This window comes from Mycetomoellerius zeteki, unplaced genomic scaffold, assembly GCF_001594055.1.
Source record: "Mycetomoellerius zeteki isolate Tzet28-1 unplaced genomic scaffold, Tzet1.0 scaffold228, whole genome shotgun sequence".
Lineage (NCBI taxonomy): Eukaryota > Metazoa > Arthropoda > Insecta > Hymenoptera > Formicidae > Mycetomoellerius > Mycetomoellerius zeteki.
This window is the reverse complement of record NW_017257203.1, coordinates 746,489-758,440: the sequence shown is the minus strand read 5'-3', so window position 1 is coordinate 758,440 and position 11,952 is coordinate 746,489. Positions and strand designations below refer to the sequence as shown.

Below are 11,952 nucleotides of genomic sequence, written 5' to 3'. Positions count from 1 at the left end.
AATGTCTCTATTTGTATAAAGACACTTCTTTTATATAGTTTTTCTCTTATCTGTCTTGTGTTTTCTTGGGATTCTATGAAGAAAAATACAAATAACATTGTACAAAATAATACTAAAATAAAATCAAGTAACTTTGGGAATAATTGTAATGTTACAACTGACCCCAGGCATTGATGTTACTATTGTCCCCTAATGATATTTAATGATTTATAGTAAATTTTTTAAATAAAAACCTAAATAAAAATCAACCCAAATGTACAAATCATCAACGCAGATAATTTATATATACGCATTAAAATATATTATGATAATACACTATACCTTCATTATAAAGAAAAAAAAATATTTTAGATTTTGTGCACGCAATAAAACTTACTTGATGCACGAAAAAAGTAATTTTTGCTTCTGCACTCATGCACGTTCCGCGAGAATCAGCATGTAACGAACGATTCAATGACGATCTGTCTACAGAATTTTACCATGCAGCCGCACACACATATCTATTATAGTTTAAGAAATATTAACAATATTACTATTGTCCCGTGTTACTTTTGTCCCCGGTCTCCCTCACTCTCTAAATTCTTTAGAATGGAATTTCGCTCTAAAAAGTAAAAAAAAATTAAACTAATTTTGAAAAAGAGTGGCTCAATTTTTAAGAATGACATTTCACTCTTTGGAGAAATACATTCTAAAAATTTTAGAAAACATCCAGCTAAATTTTTAGATACTTCAGCGAAATAACTCTTTCCGTGCAAATGTATTCGTAAATTACAGATCTAAGAGGTTTCTCTAGAACCGCCAATTAGATGATAAAGCGAGAATCGCGATTCTCTGTTTCCAGTAATCCAATGGAGAGATGCTAAAGAGGAAAGAAGGCTTAGGTGAAAAAAATAGCTTCAGTGAGTTGTGCGTCCGATAAGTAAGTGGTACGTACCACTGCGAGTCAACGTATAGATATACGATTAATAAGAATGTATAGCGAAAGGAGCAAGAGTGGTATCGCCATCGTGAGCGGCTTCACGTTGAGTTCGCAGATATACACGTAACGTCACGGACAGGTCCTAAGAAAAATGCGGTGCCGGCTGTCTCTATGCCGGCGCCTTGAATGAAAACAAACGATCCGGTAGGCAGCAGATCCATTGTGCTATAGCCCGTGGCTATAATCATACCGTGGAACTCGCACAATGCATCGACAATTGCCTGTCAATCGAACGCGGTAACCAATATCCATAACGTGATAACAATGTTGCGCGTTACAAAGGCGTGCGCGAGATTAAAAAAAGAATCGTCAACGTGCTCTCCAAAGAAGAGCGACTCGAAAGGGTGTAAAGAAGACGTGTGTGTGATATTCGAAAATTCACCTCGACATAAAAATCCACAGCGTCTCGTCGTCGCTCATCAAATAGGTATTGCTCAGGAAAATAAGTATTGCGTTTGATCGTTTGACGTTTCTTCCTTTCAGTCGCGTTTACCTCTCCGTTCGCAATGGTCCTCGTTGTATGTCGCTTTGAACGATATTTTCCATTTTCCATTTCGTGGATACGGATTCTCGCCTTCGGCGAAACTGCTAAACGAGCATATAACCGCGCTGTCGTATACTTTCTTCAATTTTTTATGTCATTCGCTTTTGTGACCTTTTTGGTATTTATATAAATTCGCGAATATTTTTTTCGCGAATACAATCGACTCGTACATCACGTGTGTATGTACACGTGTCACGGACACGCTCGAAATGAATACGAACGATAGGTATTTTAAGTCACTAAAGCTTGGCGTGTCCAACTTTCTGCGCTTTCCAAGTTCGGAGTTGTCCGGATTGCAGCGTAAACTAAGCAAACAATGCACTTGTCCACTTCATTGTTTCGTACGTTCCATCTAACTTTTCCGCTATTTGCCTTCTAGTCTTGCCACTGTATGCATACTTCAAACATGACGTGTCCGAAAATATTCTCTACAAATAGCGGAGCCCAGTGTTATTTGATTTTATTATATAAAGGAGGAACAACTTTTACTATTTTACGACCGTCCGGAGATCGTTTCATTTTTGTATTTTCTTATATATTTTTCTTCACGAAAATTGAAAATTATTTTAATAATACTACATTTAAGGAAAAACTGATATTAAAATAAAGAATAAAATTCTTATTTACATCGTTACGAAATCGCTGTCAGTTATGCTTTAATCATATAAAAATTAGAATTAGAGTTAACAAAATTCTGAATTAAATGATTAAAGCGATATTTGACAGCGATTTCATAACGATGTGAATAAGGATTTTATTAACTTTATTTTAATATATCAATTTTTTCTTGAGTATAGCGTCATTATTATTAATAATTTTCGGTTTCTCCATGAAGAAAAATATCAATATAAGAAAATGTAGAAATAAAACAATTCTTAAACGATCGTCTAAAAAGTTATATCTTCCTTTTATTATATAATCAAATTCTCTAAAAAATAATTTAAAAAACTATACTTTCAGGAACACACACACCGATGAATTGTACATCTCGATATCTAAAAAGTTAGTTTTAATCATTTTAGAATTTTATTAATTTAATACATTTTTGTATTGAAAAGGTATTCAATCTTTTAAATTAAAGATACATTAACTTTGATGTAAGATATTGTTAGGAATTGTTTTGGAAATATATCTATACGTACAAAATATACTTTGAGCTTTATTGTTTCAAGATATTATAGCATGATGTTTATTAGATTATTTCAATAACAAATCTAATTAAACTACGTACAATTACAATTTATTTTTATTTAATAATATGGATTGTCTGAAAAGAAATAAAAAGAGTTACGATTAGATTATTAACGCGCATACATGTATAATCGTAATTGATAAAGTTTATAGTGTAATCACTGGCGATGACAGTAGGTTGGCTTTAATGATAGTTTCTACAGGTGGTTGGTTGGCATTCCCGATGTCAATGGCACACATCTAATGGTTACCTTGATGTATCCCCGAGTTACGAAACTGCTGGCAACAACATGCGGAATAAACAGAATTTAATCTCGATTCAATGACAACGAAACAGTCGCATCGATTTAAAAAGTTTCTTATATAGAAACGTCAACAACAAGAAAATAAAGTTCACTATCGTGATAAAATTTAGATTTTTCAGTCGTATAATCTAAAATAAGTACCTAGTTATGAAAACTCAATCCTTTCTCATTATATAAGACTTAAGTCCTTGTGCATTTCTTCGTGGAAGATCAATATACCGCTAATAAAATTATGTACGTCTTGTGAAACTCGATTTATCAGAAGAAAAATATGAACGACGTCGTATTTTGTATAAACCCAGAATTTATTATGCCGCGAAGGTGATTAATTATTTTTAAGATGCTCTTTTCCGCTCTCTTTAGTACTTCCTCTCCAAGTATTGCAAAGACGATAAAATTTCACTGGCAATGCTCATCCTGGAACCCATTCAACTTATTCCAGATGTACTTTTACGAACAATACAATTCAGCGTTCTTCAATCGGATGACGGAGGACGGTGCGCTTCACACCCTTAAACGCACGTAATCTCCTGGGAAACTGGCAAATGTAATTTTGTGGTATTTACGTATCGGCATGTTTGCACTTCGAAATGCGAAGCACAAACATGAAACAATGCGCGTCAGTTACATTGTCGACGGTAATTAAGACTATCGAAACATGATGCACGTCACGTGTCGCATCGTTCGCTCGAAGTTAATTATCGAGACTACGGTGGATGCATAATATCCAGTTTCTCCAAACTTCGGAGCTTTCACCGTAGATTCACGACGTTTTCATTTTTATTCTTCGTTGACTGGTCTGTCATCTTCAGATGAAGGTTCAATTCAGTCACAATACTTAGAGCCTTTTTTTAATTTCTAATTAAGTTAATCGACGATTAATTTGCTGAAATGCCAACATCAGTTTAATGTATTAAAACTTTTATCTCTTTTCTTTTTCTGATAATGAGTTCTAATTAAGTTAATCGACGATTAATTTGCAGAAATGCCAACATCAGTTCAATGTATTAAAACTTTTACTCTCTTTTCTTTTTCTGATAATGAGACAAACTGTTCAGGTCTCACGTTGACAATTGTGATGATTCAATTAACCATCGATTAGCGTCAGAATTGAAAGAGACTCTTAGGATTTGGATTGATGAATAGTGAGAGACAAACTCGGTTAGAGAAACACAGTCAGAAATAATTGGTCGATCAACATCGAATCCAAGGTCGAATCGATGCTGATTCAACATAAATCGGTGTCGAATCAATGTTGATTCAACGTCAACCATTCATTTCTGACTAGGAACTTTTAAAAAATTAATTTTTCGTCGGCAAAATTTTCACACTTTGTTCGAATCTTTAACTTCCGAATCTGACTTTAAGTTCAGATTCTTATATTGTTTCAGACTGTACATATAAAAATCTGAAAAAATTCTTACATACTTATAAAAACTTTAACAATGTGTGTGTGTGTGAGTTTTAACCATGGAAGTTGGATTGTAATTTGACTTACTTTTTACAAATTTAAATTTATCTACCAAAATTCATAATAAAAAGATTGATTGTGCCTAAGTTCAACATTGCCAACTTGGAAGATTGAAGATGCAACACTCGAATCGAAGCAAGATCACGTCCGCTGTGTCCTCACAAGACTCAACCACGTCTTCGTAAACTCATCGTTAAAAATTATGCTACGTCTCATTCTTCATCGTATCTTCTGTTGGATGGGGTCATGTGTTTCGTCGACGCATTGTCAAAATTATGCGACGTCTCAATCTTCAACGAGAACGTGCTCATACCGGCGACACGATGGATAGGCACGTGCATGATACACAGAAAAGGGATGGGAATGGGTAGAAGGTTACGCTAAGCTCATGCGTCGTCATGGTAACATATTCTCCGTTGGTTGTCCTTGAATAGGGTAGAACGTGAAGCTCGCGAAAGGGTGAAGGAAATACAAGGAAATGAGAGAGAGACACGTGAAACACTCGAAGGAGATGGCAAAAAAATGGAGACAAAAGAAAGAGGAAAAGGAGAACTTCTTGTCGCGGGAAGGTTCTCCGTCGGAGAGCGCCGTAAAAAAGGATTGAGAAGCATATAGTCAAAAGGAAACTAACGGCCAGCTTTATGAACTATAAAGAAGTTTCGTTTTCCTTTTTATTGAATAAATCAGCGATGCGCGCGCGTGCGCACGCGCCGATTGTTGCTGATGAAGCAGATTAATGAAGCCGGCAAGCTTCCATGGCGAAACTCATTGTTCTTAACACGGTTAAACAGTCTTGAATGCTGAACGTAGGACTTAATAGTGTAATCAGCTCGATATTCGATTTAGGAACGGATTTATTTCGGTCCGTCTCACATTCATCGGCAGACAGGTATAATGCACTTGTGAATTTTGCTTATATAATACGATAATTAAATCGGTGGTAGATTTGACGAGAATTCGTGTTTCAGTCCGTAGCTATTGTGTTTGTATCGTCGTAGCTGTTATATACATAAATACTCTGTTCGCGAATTTGGTGTAACGCGACAAATGCATGTAGCCGATACGAAGAGGAAGCAAGCAGAGAGCAATATATGTATATATATATATATACATATAATCACATTTATTAGCAAATACTTAGTACGAGCCCTTGAATTTTCAGTGAGATGCGATCCAGCGTTTTTACACGCTACGAAGCTGTTTAAAATTCCGGTCTGACTGCAGAAGAAAATCGCTTACAAACGCGCCGACTAGAGTTATAATTAAGCGATGCATATTCATAGAGCAACCGTGAAAGTCACGATTTACTTCTATGTCACGCAAAGCAGATCCTTGAATCGATAGTATTCTGGGATTACGGGTTACAATTTAAGCATCTTTGCGATATTAGATAGAGCAGGATTTTCTGATGCGTACGTTCGATATGGTCAATCTAGTGGTATATTTACGACAGACATTCTTCCTAGTTCCCAGAACTCATTTACCCTTAAATTTAGATTCTGACAGACATGAAAGGGTTGATGAAAGGAATTTGTATAAACGCATATTGAAAAATATGTTTCAACAGGTTGTTGATTCTATCCTCTCTATTTTTCCCGCTTTAATCATCGTGAAAAGACAACAATAGTCTAAAATACGATACAACGAAATTTTCTCTGCACAATGTTCTATTCATTCGTCGCTAAATAGAGCATACTTCTGAAGATGACGAGTTGTTGAGTTGTTTCATTCATGAATAGTAAATGTATATCATAATTTTTGTATGTACTGTGTGTAATATTTGTAATGGATTGTATGTGTAATATTCATAAAGGAAAGAGAGATTAAAAAGTACCTGTTTATATATAAAAGTTAATAGCGGTAGGATAAATTTTTTATTCTGATATGAATAAATATTTAAAAAAATTGTTTATGTGAGTTTATAGATTTTCTTCAGCGATAAATTTTAATACAAATAAGTAAAATTTATTTATTCTAAGCAAGACGTACAAATTCTCTTATATTTTTCAATTTTTTTTATCTTCTTCATTAAGAATAATTTTGAATTGTTTGAACAGTATTAAATTATTATTTCTCCAATTTCGGCTTTGCATTACTTTATAATTTAAGACTCTTAAAATTAAAATTCACGATTTCATACGTGTAATAATATTATGCAGTCTCCGTTAAAACTCATTGTATCTCATATCAAAAGCCGATTACTATCCGACATTATAAAAGTAATAGAAAAATATCGGACGGACAACTCTAGGCGTCTTAATTTCTTCCGATGGAACATTTTTGCGAAAAAATAACAATATTCATATTTCTCTACATATTTGATTTTAGACAAATATAATCACATTTCTATCGTCCCACGACATAGAATTTACAAAATCTCGTACGATTTATGTCTTATATAAATTATATAAGATTATATAAATCGTATAAAATTCAAATATACATGTTGGAACAAAAATAATATTCGACCCGCGCCAATAAAATAAACTCATAAAGTAAACTTTTCCGCTTTTTTTCAACAGCTAAAATAAAAATGGAAATACTTTTTGTAAGGCTTGTGTTTCATAAGTGCACGTAAACGCCAAAGCTTTACAAAATCGAGTCAAATTTCCAAAATAACGAAATAGTATTTGCACACTAGAAACCCGTGCTATCTCCTTTGATAATTTGAAACCGAAATAATAGACAGTTGAATCGACAACCTGTTGAAACGCACTTTATAAACGTGTCCCTAAAAAAAAAAGATTTCAGTAAGAGTGGAGCTTTCCATTCACGGCAGTTGTTACTTGTACTTGGAATTTACGCAATTCAACAACGAAGCTGTACAACGTAGTGCACGAAAAGCAGAGATGGCAGCATTTACAAAATGAGCGGCGAAGAAAAAAAATCGGTGTCCTTTGTACATCTGCGGTGTTGAGCTACGCGAGAAGGTCATCAGATAATTTTTTTTGTAAATGTTTTCTCGAGTAATTTACAAATAAAGGCTGCGGTCCACTTGACGCTACAAACGCTTCGAAGCGTTTGTAGCGTCAAGTGAACCGCAGCCTAAATCAAGAGTTAGTTAACTTAAGAGAACAAAAAAAAAGAGAAAATTTACGTAACGATATTTAATTATATATATTACATGCCTAAATTCAATTACTTAATAATAACACGTCATATATGTAATATAATTTATAATACACGTAATAATATCTCTACAATACACTAATATTTATAAAAAAAAGTAAGCTAATAAACATAAAATTATGCTTACTGATATCATTGCTATTACTTTTGTATTGTGTGCATTTTATTGTCGTGCGCGGTTAAATTCGTTAAGTAAACGATAACGCCCGATTCGAAATATCGATGATATCTTCGCCAACAATCACGTTTTACTGCTCATAAAAATTCGAGTTTCTCATTTGTTAGCGTATCGGTCGTAGCATTATCTTTCACGTCCTATATAGTGGGTAGTATTTTCCACTGAGAAGACGAAAATTTCAAATACAAGTATTTACTCGCGAAATCCAGATAGATTAGTTTTTGAATTAGAGCCAAAACTTTAAATGAATAGTCCGTTCATTGGAAAGACAACCCCAAGGGCGTTACACGTGAACTATTACTATGCGCGCTTGACAGATGCATAGACTATCACTTTTCAAACCAACTTTCTGTACGTCCGATTGCAGAAACTCATGAAGAATTTCGGCATCATGGTTTATGTTTAGACACGAAGAAAGATTCGCGGCACGACGCGTGTCCGGTATTGCGCCTGAAATTTTCCGACTCAAATCTGTTTGTGTAAATTAAGTGTAACGTGTAAATCGCGCGTTTAATATATATTTCTCAGTTTAAATAAATGCGACGAATTCAGGTCGCTTTCTCATTAAGCATTCAGCTCTAGTATTCCGCGAATGCTAGATGTAATTGGAAGACTTAACTCGGCTGTACGCGCGGTAGAAATTTTATTAGAGCAACATCTGTCGACGATAAAATTACGTTAAGGTGTCCGAATAAAATATGCGAATATATTATTCACTTTAGGAATAACAATAAAATTAACAAATACAATAATAAAAATAATAATGTAAATAATTAAATTATTATAATTCTTAATTACAGATTAGGTTACAATTAAATTTAAAAGTAAACGTACACATGTAAATTTCTAATAATAAGTAAATAATTAAAAACTTAGTAATGACTCTAAATAACTAAATGTTCTAATAATTATATAATTAGGAATCGCATACACGGTAAAAAAATTTGTGTATTTGTGTTGGAAACGGTCCACTCACGTTTGTGTTAACAGTTTGTGTTGAATTTTTTAACATATTCGAGTATTAATTTAACATAGTGTCAAAATGACACAATTTATGAGTAAATGAATAAGTAACATAAAAATAATGTGTTTTAAAACGTAAATTCTAAGATAAATGAATAAAATAATTCGAGTGTTAATTTAACGTATCATAATTTTAATTTTCTGAAAAAAAAATATGTTCCCACAATTTGTTTACAAACTGTGTCGATATTATCTCTCTTTGTATTTATTCTCTTACATAAAATTTGTGTTACCTCCTAATATATTCATCTTGTGTAAAATTAACTCAAAAATTTGAATGGACCGTTTGGGACATGCGATTTATGTTAAATTCAACACATTTTTTCCAACTGGGTACATTAAAACAAGTTGTAATTGAAGCGAAAGTCTAAACATACTTTTTTATTATATTAATTATATTAAAAGATGGAATGTGTTAGAAATTTAACACGCGCCCATTGATTTTTGATTCTACATTCATTGCATTCAACCGCACGCGTGGAAAATCGCGATGTCGACAAGGTGAAATGCACAATGGAGTAGTGAGACCTGAGCCCTTTTGTAAGTTACACGAAGTAGTTTTAAACTAAGTTATCAAGCTACGGAAACGTGAGTGTAAAAGCAGGCTGCTTTTTCAAGCCCACTCCGATGTTAATGCATTCGAAACCACGGGATCCTGCCTTTCGTGTCGCAGAACGAGGGCATCGCGCCGCAAGTCGCGCGCGAATACATATATATTACTACTACTATATAACACCGTTGTGAAGGTCAGAGGTTAAAAGGAACCTCTGACAAAGGGCATGAAATTGGCTCCGTTTCGTGTAACCACAGGCCGAAATTTCGAACGCGTATCAATTAAATGTTCAACAAAAGAAGAATATTCAATTAAAAACACACGACTGGATATTAATTGTTTACATTGGAATTGAATGATGTAGGCGCTATGTCGGATTCGTCATCGAGGACCAGGCGAAAATAATATCGCCACGTTACTGCCTATCTTCGGAAGCTTTTACATAAATTTTAACTCACAAACATACACACATTCGCGAGAGCTGTGTTTTATACTATCTAATAAGACAGACAGAGTTAATTTCAAGTGTGAATCTAATATCATTGTCAGACTCTTTTCTCTCTCTCTCTCTCTCTCTCTCTCTCTCTCTCTCTCCCTCCCTCTCTCTCTTCCTCTCTTATTTAATATACACTGTTAAATTCATAGTGTCAAATTATATTCAATTTGAGTTATTTTTAATCATTTATCGGTTGCAACTGCTCCTACTCAATGTATCGTTAATTTGACCGGAACAATAGAATTAAACAATTTAACGTAAGAAAATGTATTAAATTTGAAAATGTATTAAATACATACGTATTTAATATGGATGATGTTTGCTTAAAAACTAACTACAGAAATGGATTGATTTATATTTTGACACATGTGGAAGTTGAAATAGCAAATTGTTATTTAACTTAAGAGATTAGATTACCATTGCTCCTTTGATATCTAACAGTGTATGATAAAATCCTTTTTGATAAAAAAAGACAAATTTTTTTTCGCGACTTTGGAACTAAAAGAATACTTTTTAGTTTTTTTTAGATAATATATATATGTATATATATAGAGAGAGAGAGAGATAATGATGTACATATGACATTAAAATATGTTTTATAAAGCGGATAGATTTTAAAGTACGTAAATTCTCTCTTCTAACACTACATAATCACATTTAATAGAAAATTTCTTATCAATTTGGGATGGATTCTTCTTCAAGGAATATATATAGATAACGAAATCATATCAATCAATTAATTTCAAATACACTGTTAGATATCAAAGAAGCAATAACCTAATACTTTAAATTAAAAATAACACTTTGTTTTTAACTTCCATGTGTATCAAAATGTAAATCAATCAATTTTTGTGATCAGTTTCATAGTGAATAACACATGCATTTAGTAAATGATAAACTAGATTTGAGTCAAATGTAATTTTTATTAAATTGTTTAACTCTATTACTTTAGTTAAATTAAAGTTATATTAAGCATATAGGAGCAGTGGCGACCTATAAAAATGATTAAAAATAACTTCATTTGGATATAATTTGACATTATATGAATTTAATAATGAAGAGTTTTCGTATAAAAAATATTTCAATTATAAAAGTCATATAATATATAAAATGTGAAAGTAAATAATAACTTTTTACAACACTTTGGAAGAAACTTTAATTAATTATCGCTGTTGTATGTTTGTATTTATTAGTAACCGATTGCTTTACCGCTATACACTGTTAAATTCGTAATGTCAAATGGTAGCCAATTTAAGTTATTTTTAATCATTTCTATAGGTTGGCACTGCTCTTATTTAATATGTCGTAATTTAATTAAAACAATAAAGTTAAATAATTTAATTTAAGAAAATGTGTTAAATTTGACTCAAATTTAGTTTATTATTTAGTAAATATATATACGTTGATATAGATGCTGTTTATGTTTAAACCGGGGATTAAACTAACCACAGAAATAGATTGATTCACATTTTGACATACATGGAAGTTAAAAATAACAAAATGTTTTTAAGTCAAAGGATTGGGTTGATATTGCTCCTTTGATATCTAACAGTGTGCAGAATTAATTACCAGTTTCGCGATAATTCCTTAAATTAGTTATTTCTCTAGATTATAGTTATCCTGCCTGTAATATCGAAAAAAAGAATTTGATAGAAAGGATTAGGCTTAACATTAAAGTTGATACATGAATGTTGCAACACATTCCAGAAATGATTCGTTGATGAGATTTAATGTAAAAGGTCGAGGTATTAGTAGAAATTAATGTATCATCACATATGTAGATATATTAATCAAAATATCTACTGTTGATTGATATTCGCTAATTTATCAGTCAACGATTTATTCACTAAATTTTTTAGCTTCTTTAATGCGACTCTTTGTGGAAACCTTTTTACGATTCATAAAGTGAAATCTTTTTTTGGTATAAATTTAATTAAAATATTCATAATCATATAAAGAAAAAATATATAATAATTTTATATATTTTTTAATATAAATTTATTGTATTCAATTTTTTATTCCTATATAAAAAGAATTATTCTTGTTGTTATCTTTTCCACTTTAAGCTGATGTTATCGCTTTC

At 32.4% G+C, this 11,952-nt stretch overlaps 1 protein-coding gene across 1 annotated transcript in view; it reads right to left on the bottom strand.

Annotated features, from left to right (window-relative positions):
• Positions 1-11,952, bottom strand: part of Dgk (diacyl glycerol kinase 1) — a 101,939-nt gene that overhangs the window by 89,370 nt on the left and 617 nt on the right. The gene's annotated exons all lie outside the window — the stretch shown is intronic.